The 26,002-nt window shown below is 45.1% G+C and overlaps 14 non-coding genes across 14 annotated transcripts; 4 read left to right on the top strand and 10 right to left on the bottom strand.

Annotated features, from left to right (window-relative positions):
- Positions 1 to 440: 440 nt before the first annotated feature.
- Positions 441 to 581, bottom strand: LOC142931024 (U4 spliceosomal RNA). The gene has a single exon (XR_012947024.1). It is a non-coding gene; the product is annotated as a U4 spliceosomal RNA (small nuclear RNA).
- A 2,517-nt stretch (positions 582 to 3,098) lies between these two features.
- Positions 3,099 to 3,239, top strand: LOC142931016 (U4 spliceosomal RNA). Its single transcript, XR_012947014.1, has one exon. It is a non-coding gene; the product is annotated as a U4 spliceosomal RNA (small nuclear RNA).
- A 554-nt stretch (positions 3,240 to 3,793) lies between these two features.
- Positions 3,794 to 3,934, bottom strand: LOC142931020 (U4 spliceosomal RNA). Its single transcript, XR_012947019.1, has one exon. It is a non-coding gene; the product is annotated as a U4 spliceosomal RNA (small nuclear RNA).
- Positions 3,935 to 6,011: 2,077 nt separating this feature from the next.
- LOC142931017 (U4 spliceosomal RNA) lies at positions 6,012 to 6,152 on the bottom strand. Its single transcript, XR_012947015.1, has one exon. It is a non-coding gene; the product is annotated as a U4 spliceosomal RNA (small nuclear RNA).
- A 2,678-nt stretch (positions 6,153 to 8,830) lies between these two features.
- LOC116952438 (U4 spliceosomal RNA) lies at positions 8,831 to 8,971 on the top strand. Its single transcript, XR_004404454.1, has one exon. It is a non-coding gene; the product is annotated as a U4 spliceosomal RNA (small nuclear RNA).
- A 561-nt stretch (positions 8,972 to 9,532) lies between these two features.
- Positions 9,533 to 9,673, bottom strand: LOC116952430 (U4 spliceosomal RNA). The gene has a single exon (XR_004404449.2). It is a non-coding gene; the product is annotated as a U4 spliceosomal RNA (small nuclear RNA).
- Positions 9,674 to 11,740: 2,067 nt separating this feature from the next.
- LOC142931014 (U4 spliceosomal RNA) lies at positions 11,741 to 11,881 on the bottom strand. The gene has a single exon (XR_012947012.1). It is a non-coding gene; the product is annotated as a U4 spliceosomal RNA (small nuclear RNA).
- Positions 11,882 to 14,603: 2,722 nt separating this feature from the next.
- Positions 14,604 to 14,744, top strand: LOC142931013 (U4 spliceosomal RNA). The gene has a single exon (XR_012947011.1). It is a non-coding gene; the product is annotated as a U4 spliceosomal RNA (small nuclear RNA).
- A 588-nt stretch (positions 14,745 to 15,332) lies between these two features.
- On the bottom strand, positions 15,333 to 15,473 carry LOC142931025 (U4 spliceosomal RNA). Its single transcript, XR_012947025.1, has one exon. It is a non-coding gene; the product is annotated as a U4 spliceosomal RNA (small nuclear RNA).
- A 1,743-nt stretch (positions 15,474 to 17,216) lies between these two features.
- Positions 17,217 to 17,357, bottom strand: LOC142931022 (U4 spliceosomal RNA). The gene has a single exon (XR_012947021.1). It is a non-coding gene; the product is annotated as a U4 spliceosomal RNA (small nuclear RNA).
- A 1,803-nt stretch (positions 17,358 to 19,160) lies between these two features.
- On the bottom strand, positions 19,161 to 19,301 carry LOC116952416 (U4 spliceosomal RNA). The gene has a single exon (XR_004404436.2). It is a non-coding gene; the product is annotated as a U4 spliceosomal RNA (small nuclear RNA).
- A 1,789-nt stretch (positions 19,302 to 21,090) lies between these two features.
- LOC142931018 (U4 spliceosomal RNA) lies at positions 21,091 to 21,231 on the top strand. The gene has a single exon (XR_012947016.1). It is a non-coding gene; the product is annotated as a U4 spliceosomal RNA (small nuclear RNA).
- Positions 21,232 to 21,792: 561 nt separating this feature from the next.
- On the bottom strand, positions 21,793 to 21,933 carry LOC142931019 (U4 spliceosomal RNA). Its single transcript, XR_012947018.1, has one exon. It is a non-coding gene; the product is annotated as a U4 spliceosomal RNA (small nuclear RNA).
- Positions 21,934 to 23,999: 2,066 nt separating this feature from the next.
- LOC116952414 (U4 spliceosomal RNA) lies at positions 24,000 to 24,140 on the bottom strand. Its single transcript, XR_004404434.2, has one exon. It is a non-coding gene; the product is annotated as a U4 spliceosomal RNA (small nuclear RNA).
- Between the last annotated feature and the right edge of the window lie 1,862 nt (positions 24,141 to 26,002).

The raw sequence follows: 26,002 nt of genomic DNA, 5'->3' as shown, positions 1-26,002 counted from the left end.
TCACATTGCACCCAATAAAATAAACGAGGTGGCCCATGAATGCCATCCATGGCACTAAAGTAATGCTGCTCCCTGCTCCCTGTTCCATGTGTAGGGATAATCGGCACTCACCACTCTGTGGGCTGGTAGCTCCCCCTTCTCCGTCAATAGGGGGCGGAAGCGCTATCACGTCAGTGTCAATTACCATGGCCCAAGAGGGGCCAACGCATCCTGGGACACATTCCCCGGGACCCCGGCAGGGGGAACCGCCACGAACTTTGTGGAAGGGAGGCGTGGCTACGGCGGAGCAAACCACGAACCAGTTTATAAGCCAAAGCAGTTTGAGAGATTCGGTCTGCGACCTCTGCCTTGGCAGTGCAAAATTATTACAGTCTCGGTAGGTATTGGTTCTACTGCCTTAAAACCTCACGCAATTTCTACACTTCATTAAACAACCAAAGCTGCCGAATGAGCTTGCAAAAATTGCCGACGCCGACTGTGTTTCAAGTCAACGTGGCGGGGTATTTGGAAAAGTTTTCAATTAGCAACAATCGCGCCTCGGATAAACCTCATTGGCTACGATACTGCCACTGCGCAAAAATGGTTTGTTGAGGCCGGCCCCTTCCCTCTTAAGTCACGCGGCATTGCCTTAACGCCATGAGTTCATTCAAATACTAAAATCAACACATCCACTAAAAAACACATTTAATTTGCTATTATAATAAAATGAGGATTTTATTAAACATATTTAAATTATTTAATGAAACCGATAGTCAATTACTCGATGAATTGGATGAGGAGATATGTTAACATTGTCCGTGCCTCTTTCCCGCGTGTGCCGCTGGACGGGAGGTGATGGCTGGCGCTTGTGGACGTCATCGGTATACAACACGTGACTTCGAAGTGGTGTCCTGTTAAAGTGTAAATACAGCTGAGTGCGATTATTTGTGCGAGGCTTTGTGATACCGTGGATTTTATTTATTGAAAAGCAAAATAATATTTACGTTTTAATCATTCAGAAATCGGCTGTTCCCTTATAGTTTTGGTTGTAAGTGGAATAACAAACGCAAAAGGTCAGTGACACTCTGTTTCTATTGCTTAAACTGTAATGGTAAATTTTCCAATAATAAAAAATACCGTCACCTTATTGGATGACAACGGGATAATCAATCTGTTATTATCTGGCTGCTCTAAGAGGCATTCTGGTCCGACTGTGACACGCGCGCACTGCCACCCTCCTCACAACCCCCACCCAGCCCGCTGATCCCGACGGAATGTTTCTATTTGGTATATTGGGTTCGCGCTGGACAGGGCCCACGTTGTGGGGATAGAGTGATCTCGCCGATCACGTGGATGAGTGTGCTGATGAGACCTGGAAAGTCAAAGCCTGCTCCAAAATGTTCCGTTTCAATAAATAGTGCGAATGGCAAATATTTAAATGGCTGAAACCTTTATTATTAAAAAACATTCTTTTTTATGCAATAACGAACCCGGCAATCTGAGTTTAATTCCGGGCCACGCACGGCTATCAGCAGTGCTAAATTACATCAGCAACGGTGGTGTGGGCCCACCTTTCACCAAACTCACACAATAACCAGCGCGGATGATCAAGCAACTCCCATGACCAACGCAGCGGGCGGAGAGGCCTTCATCCAGCAGTGGATGAAAAACGGATGAGAATTGTAAACGGAGCTGGGTTTGGGTTTAGTGCTGTGCTAACAGATTGGTTACGTAACCACACTAATTGGGGGGAGTCCAGATTATGAATGGATAATTACGACAATGCTTGCTGTCGTGTAAAGGGTTAGCATACTGCACTTGCAATACAGAAGCCTCGAATTCGGTTTTGTCTCCAGGCGCGGCAGATGGAACAATGGTGGCAATGTTTCTTAAATCCCTCCTCGACCTCACTCCGCCCAGCAGTAGAACCTCGCCTCCTCTGGCCTCTCTGCGTGCCGTGAAGAAGGGGCCATTGCCCGAAACGTCGCCTAGCATGTCCTTCGCAACGCGCTCTTTGACGAACGTGTTGAGTATCGGGACACGTGCGGTGGGTTAAATCGTGGGTACTGCCACCTCTTTCACGACGTCTGAGCCCAAGCATGGAAGGCTACGAGACAAATGCCCTGGAGTGGAGACTCCCTTCCGCCAGCAGTGGCGTGAGCAAGCAATTGCAGTGCCGCGCCTTTACATAGGGAGCATGGAATAACTTCGCGTCCATGAAGAGGTGGGAGGGAGGGCCTTGTATGGCCTTGCATGGCCTCCGACGCCCTCTTGTGGATTTTGTTGGTCAAAGAAGAGACATCGTTCGTACGCGACATTTTCACGTCGTGCCGTGCTACTCGACTTGTCAATGTCGTGAGGGTTTCACTCTCCATCGCACCGCGTGTGCTGAAGGCGCAGCTAAATTGGCACGTTGTGTTTACGTGACGAACCTTACGAATTGCCCGTGTTCGTCTGGTGGCGGGTGTAACGACGCACTAAAATTTGCGTCTGGCCCTGGTAGAGTGTTTCTGCTTTAAAAAAAATTTAAACATTTTTTTATTCCAATTTAAACTCAAGTGTTTATTATATGTAAATGTTGACTAAAGCTTTCGTGACTGCAGGAATTCATAACGTCGTAGTTTTTGGTTATTTTGTTATTTTCTTTGAACCTATCTGCGTGACTTTACCGAAAGACCCAAAGAATATAAATGAGAATGCTCCGTGAGTTGCGAAACAGTTCTAAGTGTATTTGACGGGCGATGCCTCATGCGTTGTATCTGATGTAATTAGACGATCCTGTACCGCTTAGACTCTGTAGCATTACCACGACGAATTCGCAGTATGAATGACGTCACCAAACCTCCCGTCCAGCGGCACGCGTGGGAAGAGGTCGGCAATAGTCTGAGTACTCTGCAGTTAAGTTCCTCAAACAATGGGTCGAGTAATCGACTATCAAAATATAAACTAACATCGTTACTTATATATTTACGCGCTTTGACCCCAAAAACCTGATTTATAGATACAATGTTTTTTAAAAATGTTTTAATCGATTTGTTTATTGTCGCCTTTGGACTGATCCCATGGCGTTGAGGTGGAGACGCGTCGCTTAAGAGGGAACGGGCCGGCCTCAACAAACCAGCTTTGCGCAGTGGCAGTATCGTAGCCAATGAGGTTTATCCGAGGCGCGATTATTGCTAATTGAAAACTTTTCCCAATACCCCGCCGCGCTGACTTGAAACACAGTCGGCGTCGGCAATTTTTGCAAGCTCTTTCGGGAGCTAGAGTTTCTCTACTAAAGAAAAGAACGCGCGTGAGAATGTAAGTTGATAGAAGCAGTAATACCTGTCATGATTGTAACAAGTTGGACCTGGACTGGCCCTCCAGTGGTTACCGGCCCTATCTCTCACAGTGCAACGGACGACTTTATGAAATCACATTGCACCCAATAAAATAAACTAGGTGGCCCATGAATGCCATCCATGGCACTAAAGTAATGCTGCTCCCTGTTCCATGTGTAGGGGTAATCGGCACTCACCACTATGTGGGCTGGTAGCTCCCCCTTCTCGTCAATAGGGGGCGGAAGCGCTATCACGTCAGTGGCAATGAGGGACCAACGCATCCTGGGACACATTCCCCGGGACCCCGGGAGGCGGAACCGCCCTAGCCACGAACTTTGTGGAGGCGTGGCTAGGGCGGAGCAAGCCACGAACCAGTTTGAGAGATTCGGTCTGCGACCTCTGCCTTGGCAGTGCAAAATTATTACATTCTTGGTAGTTATTGGTTCAGCTACCTTAAAACCTCAAGTTCTACACTTCATTACAACAAACAAAAGCTCCCGAAAGAGCTTGCAAAAATTGCCGACGCCGACTGTGTTTCAAGTCAGCGTGGCGGGGTATTGGGAAAAGTTTTCAATTAGCAATAATCGCGCCTCGGATAAACCTCATGGGCTACGATACTGCCACTGCGCAAAGCTGGTTTGTTGGGCTCGGCCCGTTCCCTCTTAAGTCACGCGGCATTTCCTCAACGTCATGGGTTCATTCAAATACTAAAATCAACACATCCTCTAAAAAAACATTTGATGTTCTTATATAATACAATAAGGATTTTACTAAACCAGACATGGGCAAAGTACGGCCCCCGGGCCGTATACGGCCCTTGGGCTTTTTAATCCGGCCCGCCGAACTTGTCCAAATATTATTATTAAATTAAATTTTACCTTTCTCCTGTAATGCCCCCATTTCCACATTAGATGACGCACTTTGACCGGTAGTTACGACATGTTTTTGTATTGTTCATGTTCGTGCAATTTGTTAAATTGCCTTGCATATAAATGATTTGCTACCTGTTAAAGGCCAAATGCTTTCATGCAAAAATCCTTTCCAGGAGATATGTTAACATTGTCCGTGCCTCTTCCCGCGTGTGTCGCTGGACGGGAGGTGATGGCTGGCGCTTGGGGACATCATCGGTATACAACACGTGACTTCGAAGTGGTGTCCTGTTAAAGTGCAAATAAAGTTAAGAGTGCGATCATTTATGCGAGGCTTTGTGAGACCGTGGATTTTATTGGTTGAAAGCTAAATAATATTTACCTTTTAATTATTCAGAAATCGGTTGTTCCCTTGTAATAATAGGGTTTTTCCCCTTTTTTCTGGCAGCAAAACTGAAACCTTTTTACAAGCATTCATGTCTGCATTAACCACAGTATTTGCAGTCAAATGCAAACAAAAAAACACACTATGATAATATATGCATTGTCCTTGAAACTGATTGGTCCACACCAAGGGACGGATTTCTTTTGAGCCTCGACACAATTGGTACTGGCAAAGGAGGTCTAATGATGTAGATGCTCACCCCGAGCCCTCATTACTTTGATAGTGCATTGTTTTTGAGCTGTACGCCTTTTGGCGTCCTCTGGTCGAGCACAACCCCCACCCCGTGTGCGAGGGGAAGGGGCGTGGGGCTAGACACTAATTGGCAGGGCCTAAGGCCTATGGGACCGTCCATAAATGACGTCACATACCTAGGGGGGTCAGACATTTGTGACGGGTTGTGACGGGTTGTGACGAGGGGGGAGGGAGAGTTTGAGAATTGTGACGTCACATCAAAATGCGCCACTTTAAATAAATATACACAATAGAATTGTTATAACACAAATTTGATCATTTTTCATTATTAACTATTTGATTATTTAAATTTACTAAGGTCACCTTTTATTTATTCCATGAAAGAGCATTTTGCTTCTCCATGGGAGAATGGAGAAGCATTTTGTAAATGTTTTGAATGATTGTTATTAAACTTTTTTATTTTAATTATTCTACCAGGGCTTTTCATTCTGTGGAATGAATATGTGATTGCTATAATTGTACTCTCCATTTTGCTTCGTTCTACTACAAAGCTTCAAGTATATTTTTTATAGTTATAATAACTTTTCCTATTTTATAATTATCAGAGTGCAGCGCCACATTAAATACGCACTGCAATGACAATAGTTTAAATTGATTTGAAGCATGTTTTATTTTCAAAATTGGAAATATGATTTTGGGGGGAGGGGCAGAGATTTGTGACGTCATATTTGAGGTGGGGTCTGACTTCTTGTGACGCCGTGTGACGAGAATGGGAGGGGGGGTAAATAATCGGCCAAAATCGGGTGACGTAATTTATGGACGGCCCCTAAATGATAATGGGCGGGGCCTAAAAAGGAAATGCGCGGGGGTGAGAGAAGCAGCAACATCTGGGCCCGATCATTATTTATTACGAAGGGGCAGGGGAAAGGGGCACACCTTGCAGACACAGAACTTTGCTGTTGATTTCATGGAAAGAGAACAGCATAACGATAGTGCCGGGGATGCAGCCATGGGCTGGACCAGTTAATTTATTGGGGTGCAAAGCAGTTTGAGAAATTGGGTCTGCGACCTCTGTCTTGCCAGTCCAGTGGAAATATATTTAAATCTCGGCAAGTATTGGTTCTGCTACCTTAAAACCTCAAGCAAATTCTGCACTTCACTAAACAACCCTAAGGTACATTCTACACTTCATTAAACAACCCAAAGCTCCCGAAAGAGCTTGCAAAAATTGCCGACGCCGACTGTGTTTCAAGTCAGCGTGGCGGGGTATTGGGAAAAGTTTTCAATTAGCAATAATCGCGCCTCGGATAAACCTCATTGGCTACGATACCGCCACTGCGCAAAGCTGGTTTGTTGAGGCCGGCCCGTTCCCTCTTAAGTCACGCGGGACTACCTCAATGCCATGGGTTCATTAAAATACTAAAATCAACACGTATAATACAAATTTTGATTTAAAGCTTTCGTGACTGCAGTAATTCATACTCTTAGTTATTTTGTTGTTTCTCTTCAACGTGACTTTACCGAAAAAACTAAGAGTACGTATAATACAATCAGGATTTTACTAAACAAATTTAAATAATTAAATGAAACCGATGGTTAATTTTTCGATTAATTGGATGAGGAGATATGTTAACATTGTCCGTGCCTCTTTCCGCGTGTGCCGCTGGACGGGAGGTGATGGCTGGCGCTTGGGGACGTCATTGGTATACAACACGTGACTTCGAAGTGGTGTCCTCTTAAAGTGTAAATACAGCTGAGTGCGATTATTTGTGCGAGGCTTTGTGATACCGTGGATTTTATTTATTGAAAAGCAAAATAATATTTACGTTTTAATCATTCAGAAATCGGCTGTTCCCTTATAGTTTTCGTTGTAAGTGGAATAACAAACGCAAAAGATCAGTGATACTCTGTTTCTATTGCTTAAACTGTAATGGTAAATTTTCCAATAATAAAAAATACCGTCACCTTATTGGATGACAACGGGATAATCAATCTGTTATTATCTGGCTGCTCTAAGAGGCATTCTGGTCCGACTGTGACACGCGCGCACTGCCACCCTCCTCACAACCCCCACCCTGCCCGCTGATCCCGACATAATGTTTCTATTTGCTATATTGGGTTCGCGCTGGACAGGGCCCACGTTGTGGGGATAGAGTGATCTCGCCGATCACGTGGATGAGTGTGCTGATGAGACCCGGAAAGTCAAAGCCTGCTCCAAAATGTTCCGTTTTCATAAATAGTGCGGATGGCAAATATTTAAATGGACTAAACCATTACTATTAAAAAAATATATTTTTTTCATGCAATAACGAACCCGGCAACCTGAGTTGGATTCCGGGCCACGCACGGCTATCAGCAATGCCAAATTACATCAGCAACGGTGGTGTGGGCCCACCTTTCACCAAACTCACACACTGACCAGCGCGGATGGTCAAGCAACTCCCATGACCAACGCAGCGTTCGGAGAGGCCTTCATCCAACAGTGGATGAACAAACGGCTGAGAATTGTAAACGTATCTGGGTTTGGGTTTAGTGCTGTGCTAACAGATTGGTTACGTAACCGCACTAATTGGGGGGAGTCCAGATTATGAATGGATAATTACGACAATGCTTGCCGTCGTGTAAAGGGTTAGCATACTGCACTTGCAATACAGAAGCCTCGAATTCGGTTTTGTCTCCAGGCGCGGCAGATGGAACAATGGTGGCAATGTTTCTTAAATCCCTCCTCGACCTCACTCCGCCCAGCAGTAGAACCTCGCCTCCTCTGGCCTCTCTGCGTGCCGTGAAGAAGGGGCAATTAGCCCGAAATGTCGCCTAGCATGTCCTTCCCAACGTGCTCTTTGACGAACGTGTTGAGTATCGGGACACGTGCGGTGGGTTAAAGCGTGGGTACTGCCACCTCTTTCACGACGTCTGAGCCCAAGCATGGAAGGCTGCGAGACAAATGCCCTGGAGTGGAGACCCCCTTCCGCCAGCAGTGGCGTGAGCGAGCAATTGCAGTACCGCGCCTTTACATAGGGAGCATGGAATAACTTCGCGTTCATGAAGAGGTGGGAGGGAAGGCCTTGTATGGCCTTGCATGGCCTGCGTCGCCCTCTTGTGGATTTAGTTGGTCAAATAAGAGACATCGTTCCTACGCGACATGTTCACGTTGTGCCGTGCTACTCGACTTGTCAATGTCGTGAGGCTTTCACTCTCCATCGCACCGCGTGTGCTGAAGGCGCAGCTAAATTGGCACGTTGTGTTTACGTGACGAACCGTGCGAATCGTCCGTGTTCGACTGGTGGCGGGTGTAACGACGCACTAAAATTTGCGCGATCTAACCCAACAACAACAAGGGAAAATAAACCTCAATTATGGATAACATCAGTGTGTCTTTACGTCTGGCCCAGGTAGAGTGTTTCTGCTTTAAAAAAAAATTAAACATTTTTTTAATCCAATTTAAACTCACGTGTTTATTATATGTAAATGTTAACTAAAGCTTTCGTGACTGCAGGAATTCATAACGTCGTAGTTTTTGTTATTTTGTTATTTTCTTTGAACCTATCTGCGTGACTTTACCGAAAGACCCAAAGAATATAAATGAGAATGCTCCGTGAGTTGGGAAACAGTTCTAAGTGTATTTGACGGGCGATGCCTCATGCGTTGTATCTGATGTAATTAGACGATCCTGTACCGCTGACAAGAAAGGCTTAGACTCTGTAGCATTACCACGACGAATTCGCCGTATGAATGACGTCACCAAACCTCCCGTCCAGCGGCACGCGTGGGAAGAGGTCGGCAATAGTCTGAGTACTCTGCAGTTAAGTTCCTCAAACAATGGGTCGAGTAATCAACTATCAAAATATTAACTAACATCGTTATTTATATATTTACGCGCTTTGACCCCAAAAACCTGATTTATAGATACAATGTTTTTTAAAATATTTTTTAATCGATTCGTTTATTGTCGCCTTTGGACTGATCCCATGGCGTTGAGGTGGAGCCGCGTCGCTTAAGAGGGAACGAGCCGGCCTCAGCAAACCAGCTTTGCGCAGTGGCAGTATCGTAGCCAATGAGGTTTATCCGAGGCGCGATTATTGCTAATTGAAAACTTTTCCCAATACCCCGCCACGCTGACTTGAAACACAGTCGGCGTCGGCAATTTTTGCAAGCTCTTTCGGGAGCTTGAGTTTTTCGACGAAAGAAAAGAACGCGCGTGAGAATGTAAGGTGGTAGAAGCAGTAATACCTGACGTGATTGTAACAAGTAGAACCTGGACTGGCCCTCCAGTGGTTACCGGCCCTATCTCTCACAGTGCAAAGGACGACTTTATGAAATCACATTGCACCCAATAAAATAAACTAGGTGGCCCATGAATGCCATCCATGGCACTAAAGTAATGCTGCTCCCTGCTTCCTGTTCCATGTGTAGGGGTAATCGGCACTCACCACTATGTGGGCTGGTAGCTCCCCCTTCTCGTCAATAGGGGGCGGAAGCGCTATCACGTCAGTGGCAATGAGGGACCAACGCATCCTGGGACACATTCCCCGGGACCCCGGGAGGGGGAACCGCCCTAGCCACGAACTTTGTGGAGGCGTGGCTAGGGCGGAGCAAGCCACGAACCAGTTTGAGAGATTCGGTCTGCGACCTCTGCCTTGGCAGTGCAAAATTATTACATTCTTGGTAGTTATTGGTTCAGCTACCTTAAAACCTCAAGTTCTACACTTCATTACAACAAACAAAAGCTCCCGAAAGAGCTTGCAAAAATTGCCGACGCCGACTGTGTTTCAAGTCAGCGTGGCGGGGTATTGGGAAAAGTTTTCAATTAGCAATAATCGCGCCTCGGATAAACCTCATGGGCTACGATACTGCCACTGCGCAAAGCTGGTTTGTTGAGCTCGGCCCGTTCCCTCTTAAGTCACGCGGCATTTCCTCAACGTCATGGGTTCATTCAAATACTAAAATCAACACATCCTCTAAAAAAACATTTGATGTTCTTATATAATACAATAAGGATTTTACTAAACCAGACATGGGCAAAGTACGGCCCCCGGGCCGTATACGGCCCTTGGGCTTTTTAATCCGGCCCGCCGAACTTGTCCAAATATTATTATTAAATTAAATTTTACCTTTCTCCTGTAATGCCCCCATTTCCACATTAGATGACGCACTTTGACCGGTAGTTACGACATGTTTTTGTATTGTTCATGTTCGTGCAATTTGTTAAATTGCCTTGCATATAAATGATTTGCTACCTGTTAAAGGCCAAATCCTTTCATGCAAAAATCCTTTCCAGGAGATATGTTAACATTGTCCGTGCCTCTTCCCGCGTGTGTCGCTGGACGGGAGGTGATGGCTGGCGCTTGGGGACATCATCGGTATACAACACGTGACTTCGAAGTGGTGTCCTGTTAAAGTGCAAATAAAGTTAAGAGTGCGATCATTTATGCGAGGCTTTGTGAGACCGTGGATTTTATTGGTTGAAAGCTAAATAATATTTACCTTTTAATTATTCAGAAATCGGTTGTTCCCTTGTAATAATAGGGGTTTCCCCCTTTTTTCTGGCAGCAAAACTGAAACCTTTTTACAAGCATTCATGTCTGCATTAACCACAGTATTTGCAGTCAAATGCAAACAAAAAAACACACTATGATAATATATGCATTGACCTTGAAACTGATTGGTCCACACCAAGGGACGGATTTCTTTTGAGCCTCGACACAATTGGTACTGGCAAAGGAGGTCTAATGATGTAGATGCTCACCCCGAGCCCTCATTACTTTGATAGTGCATTGTTTTTGAGCTGTACGCCTTTTGGCGTCCTCTGGTCGAGCACAACCCCCACCCCGTGTGCGAGGGGAAGGGGCGTGGGGCTAGACACTAATTGGCAGGGCCTAAGGCCTATGGGACCGTCCATAAATGACGTCACATACCTAGGGGGGTCAGACATTTGTGACGGGTTGTGACGGGTTGTGACGAGGGGGGAGGGGGAGTTTGAGAATTGTGACGTCACATCAAAATGCGCCACTTTAAATAAATATACACAATAGAATTGTTATAACACAAATTTGATAATTTTTCATTATTAACTATTTGATTATTTAAATTTACTAAGGTCACCTTTTATTTATTCCATGAAAGAGCATTTTGCTTCTCCATGGGAGAATGGAGAAGCATTTTGTAAATGTTTTGAATGATTGTTATTAAACTTTTTTATTTTAATTATTCTACCAGGGCTTTTCATTCTGTGGAATGAATATGTGATTGCTATAATTGTACTCTCCATTTTGCTTCGTTCTACTACGAAGCTTCAAGTATATTTTTTATAGTTATAATAACTTTTCCTATTTTATAATTATCAGAGTGCAGCGCCACATTAAATACGCACTGCAATGACAATAGTTTAAATTGATTTGAAGCATGTTTTATTTTCAAAATTGGAAATATGATTTTGGGGGGAGGGGCAGAGATTTGTGACGTCATATTTGAGGTGGGGTCTGACTTCTTGTGACGCCGTGTGACGAGAATGGGAGGGGGGGTAAATAATCGGCCAAAATCGGGTGACGTCATTTATGGACGGCCCCTAAATGATAATGGGCGGGGCCTAAAAAGGAAATGCGCGGGGGTGAGAGAAGCAGCAACATCTGGGCCCGATCATTATTTATTACGAAGGGGCAGGGGAAAGGGGCACACCTTGCAGACACAGAACTTTGCTGTTGATTTCATGGAAAGAGAACAGCATAACGATAGTGCCGGGGATGCAGCCATGGGCTGGACCAGTTAATTTATTGGGGTGCAAAGCAGTTTGAGAAATTGGGTCTGCGACCTCTGTCTTGCCAGTCCAGTGGAAATATATTTAAATCTCGGCAAGTATTGGTTCTGCTACCTTAAAACCTCAAGCAAATTCTGCACTTCACTAAGGTAAATTCTACACTTCATTAAACAACCCAAAGCTCCCGAAAGAGCTTGCAAAAATTGCCGACGCCGACTGTGTTTCAAGTCAGCGTGGCGGGGTATTGGGAAAAGTTTTCAATTAGCAATAATCGCGCCTCGGATAAACCTCATTGGCTACGATACTGCCACTGCGCAAAGCTGGTTTGTTGAGGCCGGCCCGTTCCCTCTTAAGTCACGCGGGACTACCTCAATGCCATGGGTTCATTAAAATACTAAAATCAACACGTATAATACAAATTTTGATTTAAAGCTTTCGTGACTGCAGTAATTCATACTCTTAGTTATTTTGTTGTTTCTCTTCAACGTGACTTTACCGAAAAAACTAAGAGTACGTATAATACAATCAGGATTTTACTAAACAAATTTAAATAATTAAATGAAACCGATGGTTAATTTTTCGATTAATTGGATGAGGAGATATGTTAACATTGTCCGTGCCTCTTTCCGCGTGTGCCGCTGGACGGGAGGTGATGGCTGGCGCTTGGGGACGTCATTGGTATACAACACGTGACTTCGAAGTGGTGTCCTGTTAAAGTGTAAATACAGCTGAGTGCGATTATTTGTGCGAGGCTTTGTGATACCGTGGATTTTATTTATTGAAAAACAAAATAATATTTACGTTTTAATCATTCAGAAATCGGCTGTTCCCTTATAGTTTTGGTTGTAAGTGGAATAACAAACGCAAAAGGTCAGTGACACTCTGTTTCTATTGCTTAAACTGTAATGGTAAATTTTCCAATAATAAAAAATACCGTCACCTTATTGGATGACAACGGGATAATCAATCTGTTATTATCTGGCTGCTCTAAGAGGCATTCTGGTCCGACTGTGACACGCGCGCACTGCCACCCTCCTCACAACCCCCACCCAGCCCGCTGATCCCGACGGAATGTTTCTATTTGGTATATTGGGTTCGCGCTGGACAGGGCCCACGTTGTGGGGTTAGAGTGATCTCGCCGATCACGTGGATGAGTGTGCTGATGAGACCCGGAAAGTCAAAGCCTGCTCCAAAATGTTCCGTTTTAATAAATAGTGCGGATGGCAAATATTTAAATGGACTAAACCATTACTATTAAAAAAATATTATTTTTTATGCAATAACGAACCCGGCAACCTGAGTTGGATTCCGGGCCACGCACGGCTATCAGCAATGCCAAATTACATCAGCAACGGTGGTGTGGGCCCACCTTTCACCAAACTCACACACTGACCAGCGCGGATGGTCAAGCAACTCCCATGACCAACGCAGCGTTCGGAGAGGCCTTCATCCAACAGTGGATGAACAAACGGCTGAGAATTGTAAACGTATCTGGGTTTGGGTTTAGTGCTGTGCTAACAGATTGGTTACGTAACCGCACTAATTGGGGGGAGTCCAGATTATGAATGAATAATTACGACAATGCTTGCCGTCGTGTAAAGGGTTAGCATACTGCACTTGCAATACAGAAGCCTCGAATTCGGTTTTGTCTCCAGGCGCAGCAGATGGAACAATGGTGGCAATGTTTCTTAAATCCCTCCTCGACCTCACTCCGCCAGAACCTCGCCTCCTCTGGCCTCTCTGCGTGCCGTGAAGAAGGGGCCATTAGCCCGAAACGTCGCCTAGCATGTCCTTCCCAACGTGCTCTTTGACGAACGTGTTGAGTATCGGGACACGTGCGGTGGGTTAAAGCGTGGGTACTGCCACCTCTTTCACGACGTCTGAGCCCAAGCATGGAAGGCTACGAGACAAATGCCCTGGAGTGGAGACCCCCTTCCGCCAGCAGTGGCGTGAGCGAGCAATTGCCGTGCCGCGCCTTTACATAGGGAGCATGGAATAACTTCGCGTTCATGAAGAGGTGGGAGGGAGGGCCTTGCATGGCCTGCGCCGCCCTCTTGTGGCCTTGCATGGCCTGCGACGCCCTCTTGTGGATTTAGTTGGTCAAAAAAGAGACATCGTTCGTACGCGACATGTTCACGTTGTGCCGTGCTACTCGACTTGTCAATGTCGTGAGGGTTTCACTCTCCATCGCACCGCGTGTGCTGAAGGCACAGCTAAATTGGCACGTTGTGTTTACGTGACGAACCTTGCGAATCGTCCGTGTTCGACTGGTGGCGGGTGTAACGACGCACTAAAATTTTCGCGATTTAACCCAACAACAACGGACAATAAACCTCAATTATGGAAAACATCAGTGTGTCTTTACGTCTGGCCCTGGTAGAGTGTTTCTGATTTTAAAATTTTTAAAACATTTTTTAACCCAATTTAAACTCAAGTGTTTATTATATGTTAATGTTTACTTGAAGTTTTCGTGACTGCAGGAATTCATATTCTTTGGGTCTTTCGGTAAAATCACGTAGATAGGTTCAAACACAATAACGTCGTAGTTTTTTGTTATTTAGTTATTTTCTTTGAACCTATCTGCGTGACTTTACCGAAAGACCCAAAGAATATATCTGTGAATGCTCCGTGAGTTGGGAAACAGTTCTAAGTATATTTGACTGGCGATGCCTCATGCGCAGTATCTGATGTAATTAGACGATCCTGTACCACTGACTAGAGAGGATTAGACTCTGTAGCATTACCACGACGAATTCGCCGTATGAATGACGTCACCAAACTTCCCGTCCAGCGGCACGCGTGGGAAGAGGTCGGCAAAAGTCTGAGTACTCTCATACAATGAGTCGAGTAATCGACTATCAAAATATTAACTAACATCGTTATTTATATATTTACGCGCTTTGACTCCAAAAAACCTGATTTAAAGATACAATGATTTTTAAATATTTTATAATCGATTCGTTTATCGTCGCCTTTGGACTGATCCCATGGCGTTGAGGTGGTGCCGCGTCGCATAATAGGAAACGGGCCGGCCTCAACAAACCAGCTTTGCGCAGTGGCAGTATCGTAGCCAATGAGGTTTATCCGAGGCGCGATTATTGCTAATTGAAAACTTTTCCCAATACCCCGCCACGCTGACTTGAAACACAGTCGGCGTCGGCAATTTTTGCAAGCTCTTTCGGGAGCTTGAGTTTCTCGACGAAAGAAAAGAACGCGCGTGAGAAAGTACGTTGGTAGAAGCAGTAATAGCTGTCGTGATTGTAACAAGTTGGACCTGGACTGGCCCTCCAGTGGTTACCGGCCCTATCTCTCACAGTGCAAAGGACAACTTTATGAAATCAAATTGCACCCAATAAAATAAACTAGGTGGCCCATGAATACCATCCATGGCACTAAAGTAATGCTGCTTCCTGTTTCATGTGTACGGGTAATCGGCACTCACCACTGTGTGGACTGGTAGCTCCCCCTTCTCGTCAATAGGGGGCGGAAGCGCAATCACGTCAGTGTCAATGACCATGGCCCAAAAGGGGCCAACGGATCCTGGGACACATTAACCGGGACCCCAAAAGGGGGAACCGCCCTAGCCACGAACTTTGTGGAGGCGTGGCTAGGGCGGAGCAAGTCACGAACCAGTATATAAGCAAAAGCAGTTTGAGAGATTCGGTCTGCGACCTCTGCCTTCGCAGTGCAAAATTATTACAATCTCGGCATGTATTGGTTCTGCTACCTTAAAACCTCAAGCAAGTTCTACACTTCATTACAACAACCAAAAGCTCCCGAAAGAGCTGGCAAAAATTGCCGACGCCGACTATTGTTTCAAATCAGCGTGGCGTGGTATTGGGAAAACTTTTCAATTTCAATAATCGCGGCTCGGATAAACCTCATTGGCTACGATACTGCCACTGCGCAAAGCTGGTTTGTTGAGGCCGGCCAGTTCCCTCTTAAGTCACGCGGGACTACCTCAACGTCAAGGGTTAATTCAAATACTAACATCAACACATCCACTAAAAAACACATTTAATTTGCTATTATAATACAATAAGGATTTTACTAAACATATTTAAATTATTTAATGAAACCGATAGTAAATTACTCGATGAATTGGATGAGGAGATATGTTAACATTGTCCGTGCCTCTTTCCCGCGTGTGCCGCTGGACGGGAGGTGATGGCTGGCGCTGGTGGACATCATCGGTATAAAATACGTGACTTCGAAGTGGTGTCCTGTTAAAGTGCAAATAAAGTTAAGAGTGCGATCATTTATGCGAGGCTTTGTGATACCGTGGATTTTTTTTTGGTTGAAAACCAAAATAATATTTACGTTTTAATTATTCAGAAATCGGCTGTTCCCTAATACTTTTGGTTGTAAGTGGAATAACAAATGCAATAAGTCAGTGATACTCTGTTTCTATTGCTTAAACTGTAATGGTAAATTTTCCAATAAATAAAAATACCGTCACCTTATAGGTTGACAACGGGATAATCAATCTGTTATTATCTGTCTGCTCTAAGAGGCATTCTGGTCCTACTGCGACACGCGCGCACTGCCACCCTCCTCACAACCCCCACCCCGTGTGCGAGGGGAAGGGGTGGGGCTAGACGCAAATGGGCGGGCCCAAATGAGAATGGGCGGGGCCTAAAATTAAGGGCGTGGGGCTGAAAGAAGCAGACACAACTGGGCCTGATCATTATTTATTACGAAGCGGCAGGGTATAAGGATAATGGGGCACATCTTACAGAAATTTAACTTCGTGTTGCAATCGAAACGTCGTACTATATTATTTAATTAATTTCCTTTCTACGTGACTTTACCGAAATACCCACAGAGTAATTCCTGCAGTCAGGAAAGCTTCAAATCAAGTATGAACCACCTTAACGGAGAGGATGTAAGTTCTTCTATTTCTCTCTATCTGTGTGTCTCTGTTTGCTAAATTTCACACTTAACTTCAAATTTAGCAATCTTTGGACATCGTAATCAAGCAGGCTATGCGTTAACTGTGTGTTAGCCGACTATCTGTGTTGCATTGCATTACATTTCCAAAAGATTTGCTAAATTTTGTTTTCTCAAACTATTTCTCTCTATAAAAAATGTATCAGGCTTTCATAGGGCCATTCGATCTTCTTCTTTCCCTCGGTCGCTTCGGGGTGGATTCATTGACATGCTAATTTCTCTGCTCCAGCAGCAGCCACCAGCAGACCCACCTCTCTCTCTGCCCACCCGCCTACCCCCTCTCTCTATTTGAGGCCTCGACAGAGAGGCATTGGGTCTCTGTGTCTATGTTGTGTGTCTTTCTCTGTGTCTGTGTTGTCTATCTCTGCTTGTGTGTCTGTCTGTGTGTCTCCATATCTGTGTTATGTCTCTCTCTCTCTAAAATTTAGTTCTACCTGATGACGGTTGCTTGTGTTGCAATCGAAACGTCGTACACGAACCAAAGAGTATTTGAACTTTGCTGTTAATTTCATGAAATAAAAGTATGGAATCCAACACTGTCGTGCCGGGGATGCAGCCATGGGCTGACTAGTTAATTGTATTGGGTGCAAAGCAGTTTGAGAAACTGTCTGCGACCTCTGGCTTGGCAATACAATTATTACATTCTCGGCAGGTTCTGCTACCTTAAAACCTCAAGCAAGTTCTACACTTGATTAAACAACCCAAAGCTCCCGAAAGAGCGTGAGAAAATTGCCGACGCCGACGGTGTTTAAAGTCAGCGTGGCGGGGTATTGGGAAAAGTTTTCAATTAGCAATAATCGCGCCTCGGATAAACCTCATTGGCTACGATATTGCCACTGCACAAAGCTGGTGTGTTGAAGCCGGCCCGTTCCCTCTTAAGTCACGCGGGACTACCTCAACACCATGGGTTCATTCAAATACTAAAATCAACACATCCACTAAAAAAGACATTTGATTTGCTATTATAATACAATAAGGATTTTACTAAATATATTTACATCATTAAATGATAACGATTACTCGATTAATTGGATGAGGACATTGTCCGTACCTCTTCTTTGCGTGTGCCGCTGGACGGGAGGTGATGGCTGGCGCTTGGTGACGTCATCGGTATACAACACGTGACTTCGAAGTGGTGTCCTGTTAAAGTGCAAATAAAGTTGAGTGCGATAATTTATGCGAGACTTTGTGATACCGTACATTTTATTGGTAGAAAAGCAAAATTATATTTCCGTTTTAATTATTCAGAAATCGGCTGTTCCCTAATACTTTTGGTTGTAAGTGGAATAACAAATGCAAGAGGTCAGTGATACTCTGTTTCTATTGCTTAAAATCTAATGGAAAATTTAACAATAAATAAAAATACCATCACCTTATAGGTTCACAACGGGATAATCAATCTGTTATTATCTGGCTGCTCTAAGAGGCATTCTGTTACAACTGTGACACGCGCGCACTGCCACCCTCCTCACAACCCCCACCCCGTGTGCGAGGAGAAGGGGCGGGGCTAGACACAAATGGGCGGGGCCCAAATGATAATGGGCGGGGCCTAAAAAGGAAAGGCGCGGGGGTGAAAGAAGCAGAAACAACAGGGCCTTATCATTATTTATTACGAAGGGGCAGGAGAAAGGGGCACAGCTTACAGAAATTGAACTTGGCCGTTGATTTCATGGAATAAAAGTATGGAATCACACACGTGGGACAGAGGACAACGTAACAATACTCTTTGGTTATTTCGGTAAAAGTCACGTAGGTAGAAATAAAATAATCACGACGTTTCGGGCGCAGCACAATCGTCCGCCATCAGGTGGGACAACCACAGCAAGAAACAATTGCTGAAGTGGGAAAAAGGTCTGCTGTAACAAGAGGCTATGTAGGCAAGAGAGGGGGCAGGAGCCAGGGAGGAGAGATCGAGGGGGGGGGGGTAGGGTGAGTGGAGTGCTGCAAGCTCGAGGGATTAGAGGGCGAGCAAGGCATGAGCACGACAAAAGTGATGCGAATGTGAGACAATTAGCATGTCAATGGTACAGGATGCTGCAGCGTTGGCTGTCGCGCCGTGAGACAGGGGGGAGGTAAGGAGGGATCGAGGGAGTTGGGCACAGGTAATAGATGGAAGGTAGAGAGAAGCTGGGTTAGTGATGCTAATGTGAGACAATTATCATGTCAATGGTACAGGATCCTGTAGCGTTGGCTGCCGCGCTGTGAGAGGAAAGCGCGTAACTATCGAGCCGGGGATGCAGCCATGGGCTGACTAGTTTATTTTATTGGGTACAACGCAGTTTGAGAAATTGTGTCTACGATTGCCAGTCCAGTGCAAAATTATTTCAATCTCGGCAGGTGAAGGTTCTGCTACCTTAAAACCTCAAGCAAATTCTACACTACATTAAACAACCCTAAGCTAAATTTCGATTTAAAGCTTTCGTGACTGTAAGGATTCATCTTCTTTGGTTCTTTCGGTAAAGTCACGTTTAAGGGAAACAATAAAATATATTTTAAACAATCAAAATTGGACGCTTCGACCACAACACAAACGGTTCTCATCATGTGTGAGATTTTTTATTGTTTCATATATATTTTATTATTTTATTGTTTCCCTTCAACGTGACTTTACCGAAAGAGATAAATTCTACACTTCATTAAACAACCCAAAGCTCCCGAAAGAGCTTGCAAAAATTGCCGACGCCGACTGTGTTTCAAGTGAGCGTGGCGGGGTATTGGGAAAAGTTTTCAATTAGCAATAATCGTGCCTCGGAAAAACCTCATTGGCTACGATACTGCCACTGCGCAAAGCTGGTTTGTTGAGGTCGGCCCGTTCCCTCGTAAGTCACGCGGGACTTCCTCAATGCCATTACTGTAAAAAAATATTCTTGTTTTATGCAATAACGAACACGGAAACCTGAGTTGGATTTCGGGCCACGCACGGCTATCAGCAGTGCCAAATTACATCAGCAACGGTGGTGTGGGCCCACCTTTCACCAAACTCATACACTGACCAGCGCGGATGGTCAAGCAACTCCCATGACCAACGCAGCGTTCGGAGAGGCCTTCATCCAACAGTGGATGAACAAACGGCTGAGAATTGTAAACGTATCTGGGTTTGGGTTTAGTGCTGTGCTAACAGATTGGTTACGTAACCGCACTAATTGGGGGAAGTCGAGATTATGAATGAATAATTACGACAATGCTTGCCGTCGTGTAAAGGGTTAGCATACTGCACTTGCAATACAGAAGCCTCGAATTCGGTTTTGTCTCCAGGCGCGGCAGATGGAACAATGGTGGCAATGTTTCTTAAATCCCTCCTCGACCTCACTCCGCCCAGCAGTAGAACCTCGCCTCCTCTGGCCTCTATGCGTGCCGTGAAGAAGGGGCCATTGCCCAAAACGTCGCCTAGCATGTCCTTCCCAACGTGCTCTTTGACTTACGTGTTGAGTATCGGGACACGTGCGGTGGGTTAAAGCGTGGGTACTGCCACCTCTTTCACGACGTCTGAGCCCAAGCAAATGCCCTGGAGTGGAGACCCCCTTCCGCCAGCAATGGCGTGAGCGAGCAATTGCAGTGCCGCGCCTTTACATAGGGAGCATGGAATAACTTCGCGTTCGTTAAGAGGTGGGAGGGAAGGCCTTGTATGGACTTGCATGGCCTCCGACGCCCTCTTGTGGATTTAGTTGGTCAAAAAGAGACATCGTTCGTACGCGACATGTTCACGTCGTTCCGTGCTACTCGACTTGTCAATGTCGTGAGGGTTTCACTCTCCATCGCACCGCCTGTGCTGAAGGCGCAGCTAAATTGGCACGTTGTGTTTACGTGACGAACCTTGCGAATCGTCCGTGTTCGACTGGTGGCGCGTGTAACGACGCACTAAAATTTGCGCGATCTAACCCAACAACAACAAGGGAAAATAAACCTCAATTATGGATAACATCAGTGTGTCTTTACGTCTGGCCCAGGTAGAGTGTTTCTGCTTTAAAAAAAATTTAAACATTTTTTTAATCCAATTTAAACTCACGTGTTTATTATATGTAAATGTTAACTAAAGCTTTCGTGACTGCAGGAATTCATAACGTCGTAGTTTTTGTTATTTTGTTATTTTATTTGAACCTATCTGCGTGACTTTACCGAAAGACCCAAAGAATATAAATGAGAATGCTCCGTGAGTTGGGAAACAGTTCTAAGTGTATTTGACGGGCGATGCCTCATGCGTTGTATCTGATGTAATTAGACGATCCTGTACCGCTGACAAGAAAGGCTTAGACTCTTTAGCATTACCACGACGAATTCGCCGTATGAATGACGTCACCAAACCTCCCGTCCAGCGGCACGCGTGGGAAGAGGTCGGCAATAGTCTGAGTACTCTGCAGTTAAGTTCCTCAAACAATGGGTCGAGTAATCGACTATCAAAATATTAACTAACATCGTTATTTATATATTTACGCGCTTTGACCCCAAAAACCTGATTTATAGATACAATGTTTTTTAAAATATTTTTTTAATCGATTCGTTTATTGTCACCTTTGGACTGATCCCATGGCGTTGAGGTGGAGCCGCGTCGCTTAATAGGGAACGAGCCGGCTTCAACAAACCAGCTTTGCGCAGTGGTAGTATCGTAGCCAATGAGGTTTATCCGAGGCGCGATTATTGCTAATTGAAAACTTTTCCCAATACCCCGCCGCGCTGACTTGAAACACAGTCGGCGTCGGCAATTTTTGCAAGCTCTTTCGGGAGCTTGAGTTTTTCGACGAAAGAAAAGAACGTGCGTGAGAATGTAAGGTGGTAGAAGCAGTAATAGCTGTCGTGATTGTAACAAGTTGGACCTGGACTGGCCCTCCAGTGGTTACCGGCCCTATCTCTCACAGTGCAAAGGACGACTTTATGAAATCACATTGCACCCAATAAAATAAACTAGGTGGCCCATGAATGCCATCCATGGCACTAAAGTAATGCTGCTCCCTGCTTCCTGTTCCATGTGTAGGGGTAATCGGCACTCACCACTATGTGGGCTGGTAGCTCCCCCTTCTCGTCAATAGGGGGCGGAAGCGCTATCACGTCAGTGGCAATGAGGGACCAACGCATCCTGGGACACATTCCCCGGGACCCCGGGAGGGGGAACCGCCCTAGCCACGAACTTTGTGGAGGCGTGTCTAGGGCGGAGCAAGCCACGAACCAGTTTGAGAGATTCGGTCTGCGACCTCTGCCTTGGCAGTGCAAAATTATTACATTCTTGGTAGTTATTGGTTCAGCTACCTTAAAACCTCAAGTTCTACACTTCATTACAACAAACAAAAGCTCCCGAAAGAGCTTGCAAAAATTGCCGACGCCGACTGTGTTTCAAGTCAGCGTGGCGGGGTATTGGGAAAAGTTTTCAATTAGCAATAATCGCGCCTCGGATAAACCTCATGGGCTACGATACTGCCACTGCGCAAAGCTGGTTTGTTGAGCTCGGCCCGTTCCCTCTTAAGTCACGCGGCATTTCCTCAACGTCATGGGTTCATTCAAATACTAAAATCAACACATCCTCTAAAAAAACATTTGATGTTCTTATATAATACAATAAGGATTTTACTAAACCAGACATGGGCAAAGTACGGCCCCCGGGCCGTATACGGCCCTTGGGCTTTTTAATCCGGCCCGCCGAACTTCTCCAAATATTATTATTAAATTAAATTTGACCTTTCTCCTGTAATGCCCCCATTTCCACATTAGATGACGCACTTTGACCGGTAGTTACGACATGTTTTTGTATTGTTCATGTTCGTGCAATTTGTTAAATTGCCTTGCATATAAATGATTTGCTACCTGTTAAAGGCCAAATCCTTTCATGCAAAAATCCTTTCCAGGAGATATGTTAACATTGTCCGTGCCTCTTCCCGCGTGTGTCGCTGGACGGGAGGTGATGGCTGGCGCTTGGGGACATCATCGGTATACAACACGTGACTTCGAAGTGGTGTCCTGTTAAAGTGCAAATAAAGTTAAGAGTGCGATCATTTATGCGAGGCTTTGTGAGACCGTGGATTTTATTGGTTGAAAGCTAAATAATATTTACCTTTTAATTATTCAGAAATCGGTTGTTCCCTTGTAATAATAGGGTTTTTCCCCTTTTTTCTGGCAGCAAAACTGAAACCTTTTTACAAGCATTCATGTCTGCATTAACCACAGTATTTGCAGTCAAATGCAAACAAAAAAACACACTATGATAATATATGCATTGTCCTTGAAACTGATTGGTCCACACCAAGGGACGGATTTCTTTTGAGCCTCGACACAATTGGTACTGGCAAAGGAGGTCTAATGATGTAGATGCTCACCCCGAGCCCTCATTACTTTGATAGTGCATTGTTTTTGAGCTGTACGCCTTTTGGCGTCCTCTGGTCGAGCACAACCCCCACCCCGTGTGCGAGGGGAAGGGGCGTGGGGCTAGACACTAATTGGCAGGGCCTAAGGCCTATGGGACCGTCCATAAATGACGTCACATACCTAGGGGGGTCAGACATTTGTGACGGGTTGTGACGGGTTGTGACGAGGGGGGAGGGGGAGTTTGAGAATTGTGACGTCACATCAAAACGCGCCACTTTAAATAAATATACACAATAGAATTGTTATAACACAAATTTGATAATTTTTCATTATTAACTATTTGATTATTTAAATTTACTAAGGTCACCTTTTATTTATTCCATGAAAGAGCATTTTGCTTCTCCATGGGAGAATGGAGAAGCATTTTGTAAATGTTTTGAATGATTGTTATTAAACTTTTTTATTTTAATTATTCTACCAGGGCTTTTCATTCTGTGGAATGAATATGTGATTGCTATAATTGTACTCTCCATTTTGCTTCGTTCTACTACAAAGCTTCAAGTATATTTTTATAGTTATAATAACTTTTCCTATTTTATAATTATCAGAGTGCAGCGCCACATTAAATACGCACTGCAATGACAATAGTTTAAATTGATTTGAAGCATGTTTTATTTTCAAAATTGGAAATATGATTTTGGGGGGAGGGGCAGAGATTTGTGACGTCATATTTGAGGTGGGGTCTGACTTCTTGTGACGCCGTGTGACGAGAATGGGAGGGGGGGTAAATAATCGGCCAAAATCGGGTGACGTAATTTATGGACGGCCCCTAAATGATAATGGGCGGGGCCTAAAAAGGAAAGGCGCGGGCGTGAGAGAAGCAGCAACATCTGGGCCTGATCATTATTTATTACGAAGGGGCAGGGGAAAGGGGCACACCTTGCAGACACAGAACTTTGCTGTTGATTTCATGGAAAGAGAACAGCATAACGATAGTGCCGGGGATGCAGCCATGGGCTGGACCAGTTAATTTATTGGGGTGCAAAGCAGTTTGAGAAATTGGGTCTGCGACCTCTGTCTTGCCAGTCCAGTGGAAATATATTTAAATCTCGGCAAGTATTGGTTTTGCTACCTTAAAACCTCAAGCAAATTCTGCACTTCACTAAGGTAAATTCTACACTTCATTAAACAACCCAAAGCTCCCGAAAGAGCTTGCAAAAATTGCCGACGCCGACTGTGTTTCAAGTCAGCGTGGCGGGGTATTGGGAAAAGTTTTCAATTAGCAATAATCGCGCCTCGGATAAACCTCATTGGCTACGATACTGCCACTGCGCAAAGCTGGTTTGTTGAGGCCGGCCCGTTCCCTCTTAAGTCACGCGGGACTACCTCAATGCCATGGGTTCATTAAAATACTAAAATCAACACGTATAATACAAATTTTGATTTAAAGCTTTCGTGACTGCAGTAATTCATACTCTTAGTTATTTTGTTGTTTCTCTTCAACGTGACTTTACCGAAAAAACTAAGAGTACGTATAATACAATCAGGATTTTACTAAACAAATTTAAATAATTAAATGAAACCGATGGTTAATTTTTCGATTAATTGGATGAGGAGATATGTTAACATTGTCCGTGCCTCTTTCCGCGTGTGCCGCTGGACGGGAGGTGATGGCTGGCGCTTGGGGACGTCATTGGTATACAACACGTGACTTCGAAGTGGTGTCCTGTTAAAGTGTAAATACAGCTGAGTGCGATTATTTGTGCGAGGCTTTGTGATACCGTGGATTTTATTTATTGAAAAGCAAAATAATATTTACGTTTTAATCATTCAGAAATCGGCTGTTCCCTTATAGTTTTGGTTGTAAGTGGAATAACAAACGCAAAAGGTCAGTGACACTCTGTTTCTATTGCTTAAACTGTAATGGTAAATTTTCCAATAAAAAAAATACCGTCACCTTATTGGATGACAACGGGATAATCAATCTGTTATTATCTGGCTGCTCTAAGAGGCATTCTGGTCCGACTGTGACACGCGCGCACTGCCACCCTCCTCACAACCCCCACCCAGCCCGCTGATCCCGACGGAATGTTTCTATTTGGTATATTGGGTTCGCGCTGGACAGGGCCCACGTTGTGGGGATAGAGTGATCTCGCCGATCACGTGAATGAGTGTGCTGATGAGACCCGGAAAGTCAAAGCCTGCTCCAAAATGTTCCGTTTTAATAAATAGTGCGGATGGCAAATATTTAAATGGACTAAACCATTACTATTAAAAAAATATTATTTTTTATGCAATAACGAACCCGGCAACCTGAGTTGGATTCCGGGCCACGCACGGCTATCAGCAATGCCAAATTACATCAGCAACGGTGGTGTGGGCCAACCTTTCACCAAACTCACACACTGACCAGCGCGGATGGTCAAGCAACTCCCATGACCAACGCAGCGTTCGGAGAGGCCTTCATCCAACAGTGGATGAACAAACGGCTGAGAATTGTAAACGTATCTGGGTTTGGGTTTAGTGCTGTGCTAACAGATTGGTTACGTAACCGCACTAATTGGGGGGAGTCCAGATTATGAATGAATAATTACGACAATGCTTGCCGTCGTGTAAAGGGTTAGCATACTGCACTTGCAATACAGAAGCCTCGAATTCGGTTTTGTCTCCAGGCGCAGCAGATGGAACAATGGTGGCAATGTTTCTTAAATCCCTCCTCGACCTCACTCCGCCAGAACCTCGCCTCCTCTGGCCTCTCTGCGTGCCGTGAAGAAGGGGCCATTAGCCCGAAACGTCGCCTAGCATGTCCTTCCCAACGTGCTCTTTGACGAACGTGTTGAGTATCGGGACACGTGCGGTGGGTTAAAGCGTGGGTACTGCCACCTCTTTCACGACGTCTGAGCCCAAGCATGGAAGGCTACGAGACAAATGCCCTGGAGTGGAGACCCCCTTCCGCCAGCAGTGGCGTGAGCGAGCAATTGCCGTGCCGCGCCTTTACATAGGGAGCATGGAATAACTTCGCGTTCATGAAGAGGTGGGAGGGAGGGCCTTGCATAGCCTTACATGGCCTGCGCCGCCCTCTTGTGGATTTAGTTGGTCAAAGAAGAGACATCGTTCGCGACATGTGTCACGTCGTGCCGTGCTACTCGACTTGTCAATGTCATGAGGGTTTCACTCTCCATCGCACCGCGTGTGCTGAAGG

This window comes from Petromyzon marinus, chromosome 46 (genome assembly GCF_048934315.1).
Source record: "Petromyzon marinus isolate PM22_M1 ecotype Great Lakes invasive population chromosome 46, UKy_Petmar_22M1.pri1.0, whole genome shotgun sequence".
NCBI lineage: Eukaryota > Metazoa > Chordata > Hyperoartia > Petromyzontiformes > Petromyzontidae > Petromyzon > Petromyzon marinus.
This window is presented reverse-complemented; position numbering and strand designations above follow the sequence as displayed.